This window comes from Zootoca vivipara, chromosome 8, assembly GCF_965207765.1.
Source record: "Zootoca vivipara chromosome 8, rZooViv2.hap1.1, whole genome shotgun sequence".
Classification (NCBI taxonomy): domain Eukaryota; kingdom Metazoa; phylum Chordata; class Lepidosauria; order Squamata; family Lacertidae; genus Zootoca; species Zootoca vivipara.
This window is the reverse complement of record NC_142591.1, coordinates 75,970,056-75,990,624: the sequence shown is the minus strand read 5'-3', so window position 1 is coordinate 75,990,624 and position 20,569 is coordinate 75,970,056.

The following is a 20,569-nucleotide window of genomic DNA, read 5'->3' as shown; positions in this document are numbered from 1 at the left end:
TCATACCAAAATAAAAACTTAGTTGGTCTTTAAGGTGCTACTGAAGGAATTTTTTTCTATTGTACTAATAGAAATTACAGTTCTCTGAGTGGTGGTCATACTGTAGCCAAAACAGCACCACCCCCACACAAGAGAGGTGTCAGCATCATTAAGGGGGAACCTCACACCCCCCAAAACCAAACTTAATGAAGAATGAGTCTGCCCAGTAGCCCTCTAATGCTGTGGCTGGCTCCTGGAGTGAAAAATGGGAAACCAGGGCAGATGGGGAGGGAATAGAGTGTCTGGACTTCTGAACAAGGACCGTTCCATGCTGCAACTGTTTGTCGCAGGACCCACTTCTCCCTACACAATCTTGATCTATTCATAAAGCAGTTTGAGGGAGTTCTACATTAGTTTTCCTGGTTATAATGCTCTTGTTTCCGTCCCATAGAGTTATTTGAATACTTTGTAGGGGATACCTTATAAAAAATGCTTGTGAGAAGTACAGTTTAAATAATAAATAAATTAATAAATTTTTATTCACACCCCGCCCTCCCCAGTCAGAATTGGTCTCAGGGCGGCTCACACCAATAAAATTACAATAAAACATAAAAAGCAATTAATTAAAATACAGATAAAAATACAGTATTAAAATTTAAAATGCAGCCTCGTTTTGAGTAGTCAAATTCAAGCCATGAGGGAGGAAAAACGCAGGGGTCAGACTAAGTCCAGCCCAAAGGCCAGGCGGAACAGCTCTGTCTTGCAGGCCCTGCAGAAAGATGACAAATCCTGCAGGGCCCTGGTCTCCTTTGAAAGAGCGTTCCACCAAGTTGGGGCCAATACTGAAAAAGCCCTGGCCCTAGTTGAGGCCAATCTAGCCACCTTATGGCTCGGGATCTCCAGAATATTGTTGTTTGTGGACCTTAGAATATTGGTTCCAACGAACAACTCCCACACTCAGCAATCAGCCCTCAAAATAAAAGTTGCAATTAATTTGCAAAGAAACCACTTGCAAGAGATCTCATTAGGGGGGGGGGGGAATGGAAAATTGCTTCCGTTGTTTTTTTCCCTTCCAGAACGAATTATTAAAAACAGTAGAAATGAATCGTTTTAGAGCTTCAGAAATTCACAATCAATAATTGGAAGGATTTGCATGTGTGGTGGGGTTTTTTTAAAGCCTATTTAAAAAGTACTGGAGTTCTTCAATTAATGTCAGTAGCTCCACAGAATTAATTAAAATGAAACCTCTTTTATTACCATCAAATAATCAAAACCCTCCATCAGGCACTTTCCAAATCAATGTGCATTTTTCTTCTGAAGAGATGCTTTTCTAATGGGACTGATTAATGTGTTGGGAAATGGCACCACTTGCACACTTAAAAGCTTGTGCAAGTAGCTGACATATGTGAGCAGAGAAACATCTGAGGGCCAGTCCAAGCTACATGTTACACCTGGAGACCACTGCTGAAGCCCATTCTCTGCTCCTGCCAACCTAGCAATTTGAAAGCATGTCAAAGTGCAAGTAGATAAATAGGTAACGGTACCATTCCGGCGGGAAGGTAAACGGTGTTCCTGTGCGCTGTTCTAGTTCGCCAGAAGCGGCTTAGTCATGCTGGACACATGACCCGGAAGCTGTCTGCGGACAAAAGCCAGCTCCCTCGGCCTATAGAGCGAGGTGAGCGCCGCAATCCCAGAGTTGTCCATGACTGGACCTAACGGTCAGGAGTACCATTACCTTTACCTTTTAGCCTGATAAATGGGAGTCTGAGAGGAGATGTAATAGCTGTCTTCAGATATCTCAAGGGCTGCCACATGGAGGAATGGAGCAAGCTTGTTTTATCCTTCTCCAGAGGGTAGGACCTGTACCAATGGCTTCAAGTTAGGAAGGAAGGAAGGAGATTCTGACTAAACATCAGGAAGAACTTTGTGATGGTAAGAGATGTTCAACAGTAGAATGGACTCCCTCAGAAGGTGGTAAACTCTCCTTCCTTGGAGGTTTTTAAGCAGAGGTTGGATGGACATCTGTCATGTATGATCTAGTTGAGTTTCCTGCATTTCAGGAGGTTGAACTAGATGATCCTCAGGATCCTTTCCAACTCTACAGTTCTGTGATTCTATGATTCATCTTCATGTCCAAGGACAACTCCACCAAAAGACTCGGCTCTAAGAAAGTTACTCATCCTGTTAGAATGGGGACTTCTTAATTTTTTTTTTATTTTCCTTGGATTTTACTGCAGAAAATAATTGCTTATGGGTATTGTGACTGATATGCACTACCAATATTTTTTTTAAATCGATTTGCATTTGCATTCAGAGACATGGGTCCTCATTCCAGCATACCTTGCTAATTATCTTCATTAATGTCTCAAGATCTTCCTTATTAAAATCAAGTAATTTTGTTGTAGTTCTCATTCACTGTGCCCTTCCAATTATGTCAGCTGAATCAACTCATGAATATCGGCTCCAAGGATGCTCTCAACAACCATTTTATCCATCACTTCCTTGCTCCTTGCCAGATTCAGCTGGAGAGAAGCTGCCAAGGCAAAACATGGTTGGTCTGGACCAAATAATTTTTTTGCTCTACAGAGGAGGTAGAGACAGGAAACTCTCGTAGCCTAACATGGAGATGTAAGGAATTGAACCAGGGAAGCTAAGTATGTGCTCTACCACTTAGCTGTTGCCATGGAGGCTCAATTGGGACATGGAATGTTTCATCTCTCCAATAAGGACCACCTCTTTCCATATGAACCTACCTGGACCTTGAGATCATCTTCTGAGGCCCTCCTTTGTGTGACTCCTTTACAATAGGTCTGGAGGGTGGCAACATGAGAACGGGCCTTCCCTCTCCCCAGGGAAGTTCACCTGGCGCCTTCATTATACACCTTTAGGCACCAGGCAAAAACATCCCTTTTTAACCAGGCCTTTGGTTGATCCAGTTTACATCCTATGCCCTTTTAAAACATGTTTTTGTGTGGGGAGGATGTTGGGTTGTTGTTTTTATTTTTATTAGGTATTTTTGTGTTGAAGAAGAAGAAGAAGAAGAAGAAGAAGAAGAAGAAGAAGAAGAAGAAGAAGAAGAAGAAGAAGAAGAAGAAGAAGAAGAAGAGGTGTGCCCTCCCCATATTCTTTATTTAGACAGACATTCTACTTGTTCTTGTTTATATAGGAACATAGGAAACAGGATGCTTCCTTATACTGATTCAGATCACTGGTCCATTTAACTCAGTATATACTGACTGGTACATGGGACCCAGGTGGCGCTGTGGGTTAAACCACTGAGCCTAGGGCTTGCTGATCAGAAGGTCGGTGGTTCGAATCCCTGCAATGGACCCAGCTTGGTCCCAGCTCCTGCCCACCTAGCAGTTTGAAAGCACATCAAAGTGCAAGTAGATAAATAGGGACCGCTCCGGCGGGAAGGTAAATGGCGTTTCCATGTGCTGCTCTGGTTCGCCAGAAGCAGCTTTGTCATGCTGGCCACATGACCCGGAAGCTGTCTGCAGACAAACGCCGGCTCCCTCGGCCTATAGAGCGAGATGAGCGCCGCAACCCCAGAGTCGGACACGACTGGACCTTATGGTCAGGGCCCCCTTTACCTTTACCTTTTTATACTGACTGGTAGTAGCTTTCCTGGATTTCATACGGGTCTCACTCAACTCCTCCTGTAGATGCTCGGGATTGAACCTAGGACTTTCTGCATGCAATGAAAATGCTCTACCACTGAGCTACAGCCCTTCCAGGGTTCTTATGAAACCATTGGATTGAAACAGATTTTACGAGCCATCATCCAATCACCTACCGTACAATGCACTGCAATGACCTCAAACCATCCCCCCCAAATGCCCTTGGAAACATTCTAAAAATGATACGCAACAGGTAGGGAGGAACCTCCTCGTATTTGTCGCATGCAGTGCTGCTTCCATTCTGCTGCAGTTCAACTTCCAGCAAAAAGAACTTCATTTGTCTCGTTATCCACTATGATTAAATTTGATGCAATCAACTCTCTTCTCTTCACTTTATTTCACAGCATTAGTTTCAACGCAAAGGAGACACAATGCAAAATGGAGAGACATAATCAATTATGAATCTTTTCATATTGTTTGCGGCTGAAAGCAACAACAACAGTGAATATCATTTGCATTTCCTACATTGATTTCCGTTCCTAAGGAGGATGAAAAAGTGAACAGGCAGTGAATTGTACTGCTCAGCTAATGTAACAGTGGAATTAATTATTAGCTGCTAGGATAGGACTAATCTGTATATTTCAGTTTATCTCAAATTTAGTTCCCCATATTCCTGCATCATTCATTTTAAAAAGTACTCACAATCAGCAATTTAATACACCTTTCTACTAATATTCAGTTTTTTTGTATGAAATCTTGTCTAATTTTTGAAAGCATTTTTTTCATATAGAATGCATTTTTATGTTACTTTCACTAATATATGCATCGTGTATTTTTAAAAAAACAACAACATTATTTGCCTGGAAATGCCACATTGCAGAATTCAGAGAACTGCCCTAGCTGCTTTTATATCTACCACTTTACCTATAAGAAATAGATTGTAATAATACTCAGAGAGAACTTTATTCATAACTTCTAGCTTCATTCTCAGCATATCCTCACATTTCTCCCTCCTCTGCTGGGTGCTTCTCAGGGCAAACCTCTTAAAACTCAAAGCTAACAGAATCCAACAGCTGTGTTTGGAGAAGTGCAAATTGGGTAGATTCTCATTAAAATGCAAACTGAACCAAATTTCTCCCTCAACCATATTAGCTGCATATAAGTCACTTGTTCCTTGTTTTCCTGGAAATGGCTGTTTATGTAGCAAAATGCTACAGTATTTTCCTTTTATAAAAAAACAAAACAAAACAGGGGGCTGACAGGAAAGACTAAATCTAAAATGGCTTTCATTTATTTGAATTATTTATATCCTACTATATTACAAAAAATATCAAAACAGTTTGCAATAGTATCTTTATTTATACACACGCACACACACAAACCCTAGGAAAAGGAATAACTTACATCATCTTAGGGCGTGATGTGACATTGTAAGCAATTAACAAGCACATTTTTAGCATCTTTGAAATACTGGTAGCCACGACAGGGAAGATAGAAAGAGTTGAGCAGAACTGGGATGTGGGTAGGAGCGTAAAATTCTTTCCCCTCTGCTACTACATCCCATAAAAATGTTCCTCTCTCCAATAGAAGAGGGAGCTCCCAGTGATCCCAAGAATCTCCCCACTGCTGCAACAGGGCTAATATTATATATATATATATATATATATATATATAGAGAGAGAGAGAGAGAGAGAGAGAGAGAGAGAGAGAGAGAGAGAGAGAGAGAGAGACAGACGCATACATACCGATATATATATATATATATATATATATATATATATATATATATATATGCCTTTCAAATTTATACATTTCATTAGTTTAACAATCAATTTAACATTTCAAAGTTTGACTTCCTTCCCCCTCTTTCTGCAGTTCCTTAAATTTATTTTTAATATCTTCTGCATATCCAAGTTCATTTAACTTGCTCATTTATTTATATGCTGTAAATACATACTTTTATAAAACTGCAGGTTATTACATTAACCCTGCTAATGTTTTTCTCTGTTTGCAATTTATCTGTAAATATTCATCAAACCATTTCCATTATTTTATTTTTTTTAAAGTTTGTTATCTTGATTTATTATTCTTCTGGTAAGTTTTGCCATTTCTGCATATCCTATGAGTTTTTGTACAGTATCTATTCTTCCTTGGCTGGGACTTCTGCATCTTTCCACTTTGGGGCAAGTAACATTCTTGCTGCTGTAGAGGCATACATAAATAAATTTCCATAGAATTTAGGTTGTTCTGTCTCCATAATTCCCAAAAGAAAAGCTTCTGGGTTTTATTTATAAAAAGTTATTTTGAACATCCTTTTCCATTCATTATATATCATTTCCCAGTAAGCTTTAACCTTACTACGAGACCACCACAATATCTCAGAATGATTTTTAACCAGGACAATAGGAACACAGGAACCTGTCATACTGAGTCCCATCACTGGTCCATCAAGTTCAGAAGGGAGTATTTCTCCAGCCCTATGTGCCGATGCTGGGGATTGAACCTGCACACAAAGCAATGCTCTTCCACTGTGCTGCATCCCTTCCACAGCTCAGCACATCACAGAGGATGTTTATATATTTTTAAAAAACACCTCCCAGGGCCGGCCCACAGAGGAGGCAAGGAGAGGCAACCACCTCAGGCAGCAGGATCCACGGGGCACCAGATCCAGCCTCCAAGGAATGCAGCTGTAGCTCAGATCTGCTGCCTCCTCGGCATCGCATCCCGATGCTGCCTCTTGGCGAATAGGAGGCACTGCTGGTCTCCCCCCACCCCCTCGTTCCCAATGGAGATTTTTATTCCCCCTGATGTAGGTCTTCAATCACCTGTCAGGCGCTGGACTGAGGAGGAATGGTGGGGACCGCCCCCTCCTTCTCCTGAACCTTCCCGAGAACAGGAGGACAGTATAGATTTAGAATAGTGGTTTGCAGAAGGTCATACTTCAGAGGCCGCAGAGGGGAGAAGATGGGAAATATTGGGAGAGGAGCACCAGGAAGAAGAAACACCAGGGGAGAGACAGCTGACAGACTCAGTGTCTTTGGAAAGCATTCCTGAACCACCACCACCACCCCGCTCTCCCAGGACCAGGTGAGCATTGAAGGTAGTTGAACAGAAAGCTCAGAGGCAGAAAGCTCAGATTAGCCGACTCAGAGGTGACGTAGAATAGGAGAGACGGGGGGGAGGGACTTACTCAGAGCAACACCATTATCACAGGGAGACTGCATTCCTTTGCCTCTCTCTGTGACTTATTGAATAAATTGCTTGGTAAGAACTTTTGCTGTTTATCTGCTTCTTTGGGCTGCCACCGTGGGAGGGATCAGATTCCCTAAAGCCTGATATCACCCCTGCTTCCCTGGTGGCCAGGCAGGGAGCACCATTCTGCGGTTTGCCTCAGGTGCCAAAATGTCTTGGGCCAGCTCTGCCACATCCCCACTCACCCCAGTTCTCATCCTTCTTGGGGGTGGCGGCACACCAGCAATTTATATATATAATTTTAAAAAATGCATGCTACATTGCTTATGTGCAAATTGACATCATGTCTCATTTGGCCCTGAAGGGTTTTGTGTGTGTGTGTGTTTGGGAAACAAAAGAATGACAATATAGCAGTGGTATTAAAGGAATGCCTCAATGTTTTGTTCGTATGTAGAAATGCCCGTTTACCAAAGGAAACTGGAGACAGGCAACTGATTATATATCCGGATGTGGGGCAGTATTACCCGTAGTTGCCAAGTCAGGAATATAAAATATCCAACCCCTTATCTTCAGCTTCTAACATTCATGGGATGGGGGGGGGGGATAGCCAAGGGGGATCAGGAAAAGTGTTTGTCCAGGAAGAGTGCACAAATACAACAGTGCTTCGTTTGTTTTTTGGTTGCTAGTTTGTTAATGTTGTTAATATTTATTTGTGGATTATGAGTGCTGTGATGCTTTGTAAAAGATATAATATGGCTTTTCTTGTGGTTTTAATCTGTTTTTAAGTTGATTTGTTAATAGTGTTTTACAGAAGGTGGTTGTTTTATTGATGATTTGTTAATTATTTGATATAATTTATGTTGCAATTTTAATGTTCTACGGTGTTACTATTTTATTACATGTAATTTGTGACTCGTGTGAGTGAAAAGCGACCTGGAAATACAATAAATGAATGAAAATTCCCTTCAATTTGAAGTAGGCCAAGGAGGGTAAAGCAGGATGATCAGTAATATCGTCCCTTGAATACGGAAAGCATATTGTTTGCTTTCCTCCGTGTGCACGCAGGTAAATCCCCAAAGTTGGCTGCAATCTGTTCTATCAGATGACTTTACAAGGTCACGCTGGAGGAGTGATAAAACCTTCCCCACCGATGCAATTTGGCAAGAGTGTCTTCTAAAGTTCACATCTGCTCGGATTCTGGCACCTGAATCCCATGGCTTCCCCTGGAGTTGATTGAGAATCCAACCAGCTCCTCCTGCTGCACCCCTCTGCCCAAATCTATTTCCTTGGGATCATTTTGAAGAGAAATATATGAGCATATGTGCAGGCATGGAAAACCTCTCAGGAGGAATCTATCGTGAGAGATGCACTTGTTGGCTGCAGGCTACTGAAAGTCTTACCCGCTTATTTAATATTCACACTCCCAGCTTTCCATTTTTATTTTTATTTTTGCCAGGAGCTTTTTTTCGAGTGCAAGTTTTCCTAAGGAAAACATCACATACCCCATTGACTACTTTTAGGCACCAGGCAAAACGGCTTTGGCCTTTAAATTGGAGAGTCATAGAGAGCAATCCTAACAATGGGAAACCAGCGGAGTTTACACCATCTGAAATTAAGCTGGTGTAAAGTTATACCCAGTGCTTTTCCCTCAGGAAAAATAGGTGCCGGAACTCACCGTGAAGTTGTTACAGTAAGTTGCCTGGAGACTCAGGGCAGCCCTCAACAGATGCTGGTTTGACAATGCCCATGTTCACCACCACAGAAAGCTGTCTCCCTAGCTAGTTTGGGGGGTCACCCCTAGTTCTGGTGCAGGTCAAATAAATGCAACCCCTCCTCCCTCATTCTCTTAGATTCAGTCTCAATGTGGGGCTTGAACCCACGACCCTGAGATTAAGAGTCTCACGCTCTACTGACTGAGCTATCCCAGAGCCCAAGCTCTTGTGCTCAGCTTGCAGGTTTTCCAGAAGCATCTGGTTGGCCACTGAGAGCAGGATGTTGGATCATTGCAGGTTCTTTTAATCCGTTTCCCGCTGTTCTCCCGAATGGAGAAAAATCCTGGAAATACCCCGGATTTCCTACCAGCCAGGGAGCCTCCATTTTGGGTGCTGCTCTGCCCATATGTGGGCACCAGAAATAGGGCAGAGCAGCACCGGAAGTCACTTCTATGCATGCCCGGCGGCCATCTTGGTGGTGGCCACCACCATGCGGCCACCACCAAGATGGCCACCGGGCATGTGTAGAAGCGACTTCCGGTGCCGCTCTGCCCTATTTCCGGTGCCCACACATGGGCAGAGCGGCCCCAGAAGTTGCTTCTACGCAACTTCCGGTGTCGCGCCACTGCTGATCCCGCATTTTTCAGCGGGAGACTTGGCAGGTATGCACAGCAGATGCATTATCTTGAGGGTAGGCATCTGGTTTACCTGCAGCAAATGAGTATCAACTGTGCATTAACGGTGCTCAGGGAGATTGGAAAGTCACACCTGTCTCCGAAAAATACTTTCCACTGACAAAGCTGACAAAGGTTGATAAAGTGCATATCTACTTGGCAGCCCATCATCTCTCTAATGTGCTCTAAGTGGCTTTTGAGATGGATGGAGTGATGGTCCACCATTGACCTTTGACAAGATGGCAGAGGGAACAGCATGCTCACCAGAAGCTGCAGCACTGCTCCGTCTCCAGCTCAATTAAACAGAACATGGAGGAATGGCTAGAGCCGAGCGATTTGTCAGAAAGTTGGACGTCCTTCAAAAGAGAGTTTCAACTCAGACTGAAAATGGGTGCTGGAAATGGCGCTTCTTCATGTGCAGGAAAGTGAAAAGAAGGTACATGTGGAGCTGCTTTATTCTGAGTCCGGCAGTTCAATCCATCAATCATTTTATTTGCATGGCAGAGTTAAAACCATGCTCAAGGCGGCTTACAGCATATAAAAAATTATATAACTACAAACATAGCAAAAGTAGTCAAAGACAATGAACAAAACATCAACAACATCAACCAAATTGAACAATTTGCAAATAAATAATAAGATACAAAATAAAGATACAAAAAATAACATGGGAGTTTTCCCGTGGGACTATATTAAAGCCAAGGAGAGCACTTTGAGCTCTTGCTAAGATAATGATTAGCTAACTGATTGTTGTTCTCTGGTAGCTAACATGTGAGTGTTGTAACCTTAGATCATGTGATGAAGGTATTGGGTTGCAAATCTCCATTTTGAAGGGAGTCTCCCAAACTCAATGGAGTGAAGATGTAAAACAAAGCTCTCCTGAAGGGAGAGCAAACAGCCTGGAGGCTCAAATGCAGGCTGTGGAGAGAGGGAGGGAGGGGAGGAGGTCTGTTTGGATTATTTCATATTTTGTAACATGCTGAGCCTGGGCACAAGGAGAAGGGGACGACAGAGGATGAGATGGTGGGACAGTGTTCTTGAAGCTACCAACATGAGTTTGACCAAATTGCGGGAGGTAGTGGAAGACAGGAGTGCCTGGCGTGCTCTGGTCCATGGGGTCACGAAGAGTCGGACACGACTAAACAACTAAACAACAGCAACAACAACAAATAAATTAGAAATGCATGCAAGTTGTGTGTGCACCTCTCTTTGATCATGCTGGCTTCCCCCACAGAACCCTGGGAATAATAGCCTGCTGAAAATTCTGTTAGAGATCCCTAGCCATACCCCAACTCCACCTCCAGGAGTATAGGAGTATAGCATCTAGATCAAGGGAAGTAATAGCACCACTGTATTCTGCTCTGGTCAGACCTCACCTGGAGTACTGTGTCCAGTTCTGGGCACCACAGTTCAAGAAGGACACAGACAAGCTGGAACGTGTCCAGAAGAGGGCAACCAAAATGATCCAAGACCTGGAAACGATGCCTTATGAGGAACGGCTTAGGGAGCTGGGTATGTTTATCCTGGAGAAGAGAAGGTTAAGGGGTGATATGATAGCCCTGTTCAAATATATAAAAGGATGTCATATAGAAGAGGGAGAAAGGTTGTTTTCTGCTGCTCCAAAGAAGCGGACACAGAGCAATGGATTCAAACTACAAGAAAGAAGATTCCACCTAAACATTAGGAAGAACTTCCTGACAGTAAGAGCTGTTCGACAGTGGAATTTGCTGCCAAGGAGTGTGGTGGAGTCTCCTTCTTTGGAGGTCTTTAAGCAGAGGCTTGACAGCCATCTGTCAGGAATGCTTTGATGGTGTTTCTTGCTTGGCAGGGGGTTGGACTGGATGGCCCTTGTGGTCTCTTCCAACTCTATGATTCTATGATTCCATCAACCTACAATATCCTAAATTCCCTAAAGAGATGAATTGACTGTAAAACCAGTTTAATGGAGCAATCCCGTATGCAAGAAGCTGCCATAAAGCAAGCTGAGCTGGAGTAAAGTTACACTAGATCCAGGCTCCATTCAGCAGCATGTCTACTCCTGGCTGACCTGGCCTAAGCCTGGGAGAGGGAAAACAACTTTTTGAAGTAGTGTTTGAGTTACCCTTTTTGCTTGGTTGGTCCTGTTCCCACAACATCTCTTTTGGAGCTTGAGATCTACCAGGCTCACCTCAGCTATCTGGGTCCCAAACTGAGCCACAATGGGGGAGATGAGTGGTCTTATTTTTAGCTGAGCTGAGGATGTGTGAATTAAGCCAGCATAGCCCAACTGTTCAGGGAACTAGATGCTAACCAGCTCATCCCAGAAGATCTTGCCATAGGATTGCCCCTTTAGTCTGTTATGTATGTATGGCCTTCAGGTGTGTTATGTGTTACAATGAGCAGCCTCCTGTTGCATTCTTATTGTGGAAAGTGCACCATATCACTTTCTATTTAGAATATATTTTTTATTTAAAGAGGCATTTAAGAACGGATTGTCTTCTGCTATTTTGATAAGGTTTTTTTCCATTGTAGATGTTAAGATGCTTGGGATTTTTATTATTTTTAAAATCCACCCTGAGTTGGTATTATTATGGTAAAATCAAATTAATGAATAAAGAAACATTTCTTCAGATTCACAAAAACTTTATGCATACAGTGATACCTTGAGTTACAAATGCCTCAGGTTACCAACGCTTCAGGTTACAAACTCGCTAACCTGGAAGAGTTACTCGAGTTGAGAACTTTGCCCCAGATGAGAAGGGAAATTGGGTGCCGGCGATGCAGTGGCAAAAGCACACCTCTAGTTAAGAATAGTTTTGGGTTAAGAACGGACCTCCGGAACGAATTAAGTTCGTAACTAGAGGTACCACTGTATTTTGATTCTTGTAAAAAAAAAAATCTCCAAAAAGCCCATGTCTGTGAATCATCATCATCATCAACAACAATAGCGATAGAAAATGCAAAACTGTGCAAGGTAATGCATTTTCTTAACATGCTTTCAGGACACAAACCATCCCTTTCCCATGTGTACACAGCCTTTCTCCAACTCATTGGAAAGCAGCAAATTATAAACTGAAGAGCATCTTTCGTTCTAAGGATTTGGAGCATGAAATTCTGACCCCATTGAACCAGGACCTAAGATTCTTCTCATACCCTTTCAGCTCCGCATTAATGCTCTGAATCAAGTCGGCCCATTGACAGTAATCAACAAATTGAGCCTCTGAACAAGCCAGGCTTGACTAAAAACCACTTCTATGCAGCCTCTCCAAACTTATCAGTATGCAGGCTGGTTGATCCACATGGCGGAGAGGCACAAAGAACACTTGGCTGCAAGCTCACATCAATGGGGTGCACATGGCGAGTTAGTTATAAGTGATACAGCGTTGAGGCATTTTACATGCCTCTAGCCTATGGCATACCCTCCAAGTGTCCCAATTTTCCAGAGACAGTTGCAGATTAAAAAAAAATTATTTATTGAATTTATATACCACCCTATACCCGGAGGTCTCAGGGCGGTTCACAGAACAAAATCAAAATATAAAACCACAAAATATATAATCAAAATAAAAACAACAACCCAATAACACAGAAGAAGGAGAAGGAGAAGGAGAAGGAGAAGGAGAAGGAGAAGGAGAAGGAGAAGGAGAAGGAGAAGGAGAAGGAGAGGGAGAGGGAGAAGGAGAAGGAGAAGGAGAAGGAGAAGGAGAAGAAGAAGAAGAAGAAGAAGAAGAAGAAGAAGAAGAAGAAGAAGAAGAAGAAGAAGAAGAAGAAGAAGAAGAAGAAGATCCACATTTTTAAAGGGCATAGGATGTCAATCAGATCAACAAAGGCCTGGTTCAAAAGGAACATATCTGCCTAGCGCCTAAAGGTGTATAATGAAGGCGACAGGCAAACTTCCCTGGGGAGAGCATTCCACAGATGGGGAGCCACTAGAGAGAAGGCCCGTTCTTATGTTGCCACCCTCCGGACCTCTCGAGAAGGAGGCAAACAAAGAAGGGCCTCAGAAGATGAGCTCAGGGTCCAGGTAGGTTCATATGGAAGGAGGCGGTCCTTGAGGTATTGCGGTCCCGAGCCATTTAAGGCTTTATAGGTCAAAACCAGCACTTTGAATTAGGCCCAGAAACTAATTGGTAGCCAGTGCAGTTGGACCAGAATCAGTGTAATATGCTCAAACCGTCTTGCACCAGTGAGCAACCTGGCCACTGAATTCTGCACCAGGTGAAGTTTCTGAACCATCTTCAGAGGCAGCCCTATGTATAACGTATTGCTGTAATCTAAGCTTGAGGTTACCAGAGCATAGACAACAGTAGTTAGGCTATCACTGTCCAGATATGGGCATAGCTGGGCCACTAGCCGAAAACCATTCCAGCCTGCCTGAGAGGTAGGTTAGACTGAGAGGCATTGACTGGCCCAAGGAGATCTTCATGGCAGAGTGGGGATTTGAACCCTGTTCTCCCAGGTGCTAGGCCAGGCATCCCCAAACTTCGGCCCTCCAGATGTTTTGGACTACAATTCCCATCATCCCTGACCACTGGTCCTGTTAGCTAGGGATCATGGGAGTTGCAGGTCAAAACATCTGGAGGGCCACAGTTTGGGGATGCCTGTGCTAGACCAACACTCTAACCACTACACCACACTGGCTATTTTACTGAATAGGGTGTTTAGCCCCGGCTAGCTTTATCTAAATGGCCACGATTGAGAACCTAACAGCAGCCCAATTTGTACAGCATCCTGCTTATCTGTAGAAAGATCACAAGCACAGCCTGATAGCTAAACCATGCCATCATAAATACCCAAGATAGCATCTTTGGCATGTGGGACGCATGCTGTTTTATGAAACATGATCCCATCCCATAATGCTGGAGAACAGGGACTGGAAAGTCAAAGGGAGACTGAAAATGACACATGGATGCACAGTTTTGGGGAAACTTTTCACTCGATGACGGTGGTCGTAAAATAAATAGAGACACGCAAATATAGTAACAAGACAGATGAATGCTAGTTTGTACCAAAAGATGAATGATTTATAAATACTGTAAGCAAATGAAATAAAACAAAACACGCTGTAATTTGGGTTTTATGGAAAACTGTATATTTCTGTCTCTCGCTGTAGCAGCCGCCTCTTTTTATTTCTGCAATAGATAATCATTTGCCGGCTCCATTTGACAGTGATGTTTTGGTTCACATCTTCCTTTAAAAAAGAAAAAGAAGCCAGAAAAAGAAATTTGTTGTTGTTTAGTCGTTTAGTCGTGTCCGACTCTTCGTGACCCCATGGACCATAGCACGCCAGGCACTCCTGTCTTGCACTGCCTCCCGCAGTTTGGTCAAACTCATGTTCGTAGCTTCGAGAACACTGTCCAACCATCTCGTCCTCTGTCGTCCCCTTCTCCTAGTGCCCTCCATCTTTCCCAACATCAGGGTCTTTTCCAGGGAGTCTTCTCTTCTCATGAGGTGGCCAAAGTATTGGAGCCTCAGCTTCAGGATCTGTCCTTCCAGTGAGCACTCAGGGCTGATTTCCTTCAGAATGGATAGGTTTGATCTTCTTGCAGTCCATGGGACTCTCAATACAGTAGTCTCCTCCAGCACCGTAATTCAAAAGCATAATTCAAAAGAAATAAAATATTTTAAAAATATCAGGGGTAGGGAAGCTCAGACCGGGGACTGAATGTGCCCCTTCAGGGACCTCTAGCTAGATCTAAGATTCTTCCTAGGACAGACACCCTCACCAGCCTTCCTACAAACCCTCTTTGGATGTGGCCACAAACTTCCATACAAAGTTAAATTTTCCATTCATTGCTCCACCCACTTTTGCTTCTGGTCCCGCCCACCATGGGGATGTGGCCCTGAAAAGGGTTTCTCACCCTTGTTATACAGTATGGCAAGGAGTTTTTTATTTTATTTTATTTTATTGCAAAAAAACCCCACCCCAAAACATTATCGCTTTCTTGCGCTGGAAAAAGAAGATAATTTTGCCCCTGTCAAGGCTTTTCTTGCTTTAATATAATGGTGGCACCCAGATCACTTTTAATCTTTTAGAATGCAAACACTGTATTTTTAATATTTTGTTGGAAGCCGCCCAGAGTGGCTGGGGAAACCCCGGCCAGATGGTGGGGTATAAATTGTTGTTGTTGTTGCTGTTGTTGTTGTTGTTGTTGTTGTTGTTGTTGTTGTTGTTGTTGTTGTTGTTGACGACAGGCTTTTTCCTATGTAAAACTGGTATTAGTTTTACAGTGTATCCATTTTCTCCCCAAGAAGGCACTGCTGCCTGTCATATTTTATAACAGCACCATCTTTCTTGGATCGCTCACAGGCCAGTGTTGTTGGTGTTTATACTACATTTTTTATACTACATTTTTAAAGATTTGCCTTGTGAGAGTCTTTAAACCTCTTTTGTTGACCACCAGCATTACGCATTCCATTTTTAAGTTCATGATAGAGTAGTTACTTTGGAAGACGATCATCAGACATCCGCACAACATGACCAGTCCAAGAAAGTTGATGTTGAAGAATCATTGCTTCAACACTGGTGATCTTTGCTTCTTCCAGTACACTGATATTAGTTCACCTGTCTTCCCAAGTGATGTGTAAAAGTTTTCGGAGACACCATTGATGGAATCTTTCGAGGAGCTGGAGATGGCGTTTATAAGTGGTCCATGTTTCACAAGCATACAGTAAGGTTGGTAGTACAATAGCTTTGTAAATAAGCATTTTGGTTTCCCTGCAAATGTCCTGATCCTCATACACTCTGCACTTCAACTGAGAGAAAGCTGCATTTGCAGAGCTCAGGCAATGCTGGATTTCGGCATTAATGTCAGCCTTTGTGGAAAGATAACTACCGTATCTAGGTAGGAGAAGTGATCAACATTTCCCAACATTACACCATTGAGTTGGATTTGTGGTGCTGCAGAGAGGGGGTTTTTGTGCTTCTTGGTGCAATACTTTGTTTTTGTTTTTTGATGTTGAGCAATAGGCCAAACTTTTCAGAGGTAGGACTGTAAGTGAACGTTGTGCCCCAATGCACACCCACCTCAAGATTCACCAAAAAAAGAGAATGAATAGTGCTCTGACTTGCAGCTTGCTGTACTTCATTTATCTCTCCCCTTTTGTGATTTGAAGATACTGGTAGGTATCGAGATCTGTGGTAGTGTCCCATAATGTCAGCTGGCAGCCAGGTTCGTGTATAGCTTTGCATCTTTGTATGTGTCTGGGCTAAGAGTTTTGGCACTCGGTACTCATGTTTCTGGATTAAACCTCATGTTTGACATAATAGGATTAGATTTTAAATGCTGACATTCTTCCATCACAACCTCCCAGAACAGAAGATTGGACTTGTTGGATCAGGTCCAGCCAATCTAGAATCCTTTCTGAAACCAGTAGCCAACTGGAAGCCCAAGAGAAGCTCACAATTGTAAGACAACAAGAACTGTCCTGATACCTTCTGTCCAGAACTTTGGCAGGTATCCATATGAATGAGAATGTTATCTGCAATTGCTACTTTTCTGGTTCTTTTATTTAACCAGTGATGCCATCTTCCTCCTCTTTCTTTCGTCTCTTTTTTGTTGATGCATTGTATCACTTTTGAATTTACTGTGGGGGTTTTTGAAGCACACCTGCTTTTTGTCGTCAAATGGCTTATGTAGGTTGAATTCTGCAGCTACCGCACAGCCTGGAAGACCTCTTGGGAACCAAGACCACCAGGAAACAGGAACTGATATACTGACCACCTATTGCGAATCTGTGTGGGAAGAACTTTAGCATGCAGCATTCATATATCCCTTGGGGCATTGTAACAAGAGGCAGGGGGAGCTGCTGTCTATTCAGGGCTGACCCTCCGGCAAGGCTGGGTGGCGCAGGGCGCCGGGGCGCCGGGGCGCCAGGGGGGCACTGCGCTGCTGAGCTTGTGGCAGCCACGCTGGGAAACGGGGTGGGGGGGCACCGGAGGGATCTTCACACCATGGCACCAGGGTGCCAGATATGCTTACGGCGGCCATGGGCACCAACCTTTCTTGACCCTTTTCTGCCCACTCCCCACTCCACCCAGATCAACACACACACACACACACGAGAGAGAGAGAGAGAGAGAGAGAGAGAGAGAGAGAGAGAGAGAGAGAAGTCAGATCCAACAGAATTAATCTGGGCCTTAAAGTGCACATAGAGCTAAAATAGGAAGTGAGAAAGAGTCTCTCTCCCAAAGCTTTGCAAGCAGAAGGTCCCATATTCCTGGCATCTTCAGCCAAGAAAGGACCAGGAAGACAATGAGAGGAAAGATATTCTGCCTGAGACTCTGGGAAGCATCAAAAGAAACAAAACAAGGATAGGTGGACTGATAGCTTTACATAGTATAAAGCCACCTTCTTTCTATGGTCCTGTGACATACATTTGCCACAGCAAGACTTCATAAATCTATGAACTTTGTTTATGCAAACAGAGATGCACAACATACATCCCTGCAGTTTCCTCCATAGTCTAAAGAGAGTAGTGAACAACCCACTAAGAATTAATTCATATTCAGTAATCTTGTGTGCATCCAATTAATTCCAAAACATACTGGGGGAGAAAGAACTGTCAGTTTTCTGGACTGGTAAAATATTTATATATTACATTCTCAATCAGCCATTATTTATGATCACAACAGGGAAGGTGGCATCTGATAACAAAACATTTCATTTAGCAGGGATTGTGTTTGAGTTGCTGAAAGGAAGGGAAAGCAGCTGGATTCTTGCAAATGATTTGTTCAGAGAAATTCCGATCTGGGAAGCCTTGAGTCTGAGTTTAACAGCCCCACTCAGACAAATGGCACCCATTAGAAAAGTTGAATAGGTGACCAGCCAGCCAGCAAGCAATGGAGAAATCTGGCAGCAGAGCAGAAGTGATCATTAAATGGAGGAAAAACTCACAGCGTGCCATTAAAAATTTAGATTTAATGGATGTCTGTGTCCTATTCTTAGCGCTTCTGGAAAACAATAGTGCGTCTGATTGTGGCAACATTTACAGTAGGGTCATAAATCCAGTTTGCTGTTTGGAAAAAGCAGCAAAATCCTATTTCAAGTGAAGGCACTGTTGTCTAGGGAATAATAAGTCCTATTTTTAATGAAATTATTTACAGGGATGCAGAAGGCTGTGAATCTGTGATTCACCTAAAATGTGATTTTCAATATCATCTGCACACACTCAAAGCCAAATTAGTTCTGAACTATGTAGCTCACCATTTCTCATTTTATATGTTGTAGTGGATGTTTATCAACTTCTTGTATTGTGTCCAGATAAAAGGGCATATCCCTTCTCCAGCTCTGGGAGCAATTTCACAGATAATGTGTAGGAATCCATTGAAAAGGGACCATCACAGTAAGGACTCATGCCATCAATACTTTTTGACTTGGTTCTCTACAATGAAAGCTGTTGCATTTTTAACATGCACAGATGCTACATAAATAGATACACCCATTGCTTTGTGATTTACATTATTTGTTTGTAAACTGATGCATAATTGCTGCTGCCCCAACAAAGCTTCATCAGATGGCCTTAATTTGTCTGAGTGGGGCTGTTAAACTTATGACTCGGGGCTTCCCAGGTCAGAATTTCTCTAAACAAACTATTTGCAAGGCTCCAATTACTTTTTCTTCCACTCAGCCGTTCGAAGACAATGTCTGCTATGTGAAACATTTTGTTATCAGATGCAGTCTTCCCTGTTGCTAATAGTCAAGGTATGACTTTGCGTGCTTATAAGTTTCCTGCTTCCCTGATGCCAAAGTGAGGGGAATGAGAAAGGGTTGACCTCCCTGGGGTGCAAGCCTGGGAAGTGTGTCTGGAGGTCCTGGGTTGCCCAGACGACAATACCCCTCCTCTCGGCCTCACTGATGTGGTCCAAAGGAAAACAGAGCAATACGTTTGGCGCTAGCTCGGCCGCAGGAGTTGTTGGAAGGAACCATATGAGGCGCCATCTGTAACGGATTAGCCCCAGGATGGAAGATTTATTACACTCTGGATTAGAAAGAGTTAATCCACCTCCAGCTTAACTGACAGCGCATCTTTAGGAGGCGGGACGGTGCCCGGTTTAAAAAGGAGGGAATAACCGTTTTGGCAGTTGGAAGAGGGAGAGAGGGAGTGTGGCGACGAAGAGGGAAGAAGAAGGGTGTTGGGGGCCAGGATAGTGGTGATTTAGGTTAGGCTTAATATAACTTGAAGTTAAAGTCTGACAGAGTTAATGTATAACTGTAACTAAGTTTGTAAACTTATGCATCGTTAAGAAAAGAAAAAAACCTATGTTCTCAAGAAAATAAAATTCATCTTCTTTTTTGTGCCAAAGAGTATCGTCCATAGCTGCCAAGTTTTCCCTATTCAGCATAAGGGAAAATCCCTTTAAAAAGGGGATAACTTGGCAGCTATGGTATCGTCTTGGTTATTCCAGCAGCGTATTAAAACTCATAGAGGTGGAGACTCAGAAAAGGGCAAAACTTACCTAAGGAAAAAGGGTTAGTTTCTGTCCTGGGGTCACACAGGAAGGGCAGTATGGTGAAAACCTAGAGTGCCACAAGTTTGCCAGGGTGATATGGCAGACTGATACAGTGGGGATCTGAGTTGAGGGAGTCCCTGTTCTGTAGGCAAGAGGTTTTTCATTCAAATAGCCCTGAGTGTTGGTGAGATCAGGCCACGAAAGCTGGAATTAGACTCTCTTTACTGAGAAGCCCAGAATTGAGGGGTTTGTGTTAAGGCGTAAGGAATTGAGTGGGGATTGCTTTACCCCTGTACCCTTTCGTCTCATAATCTATCGGCAACGTCGGCGAGGGGGTTCATCGCACCATCCTACTGTCTTGGTGCCTCCACTCCAGATTTGTGTAGGTTTACTCCTTAGCGTTTTCTTCTCCTGAAGATATTCTGCAAGGCAGTGGGTATGTGGGATCTTAGTTTTCCTTCTAGATGGGCTCCCTTACCAGGTTGATGGGCCCCATCTGCCTCTCACTTCCTTCTACAGCACGTGCAGAAACTGCCCTGTTGACCGATGGACCCACTATGGGCCTTGCCCACTCAATCCGCCCAAACCTGTCTTCACAAGTACCGGAAGTCCCTTGTTGTAAACAAAATCTGCCCTTTTTCCCTTATGGGGTATCCAAGAGTCTGTATAGAGTCCTTAAGTGGGTTCCCCATTGGTAGGAGAAAATAACAGAGGCCAACCAGAGAATATTGAGATGCAAAGAAGCTAGTAAGCCCAGGGCCGTCTTAAGCGCCCCTAGCGCCGTGGGGCGCCGGATCCCTCCGCCACCGCCACCGCCCCGTTTCCCAGCGCAGTGGGTGGACGGGCGCAGCGCGGCCGCCACAGGCGCTGCTGCGCGGCGGGTGGGCAGGCACAGCACAGTTGCCGTGGGCGCAGCTGCGCGGTGGGGAGGCTAGCGGGCAGGCGCAGCTCGCGGCACCC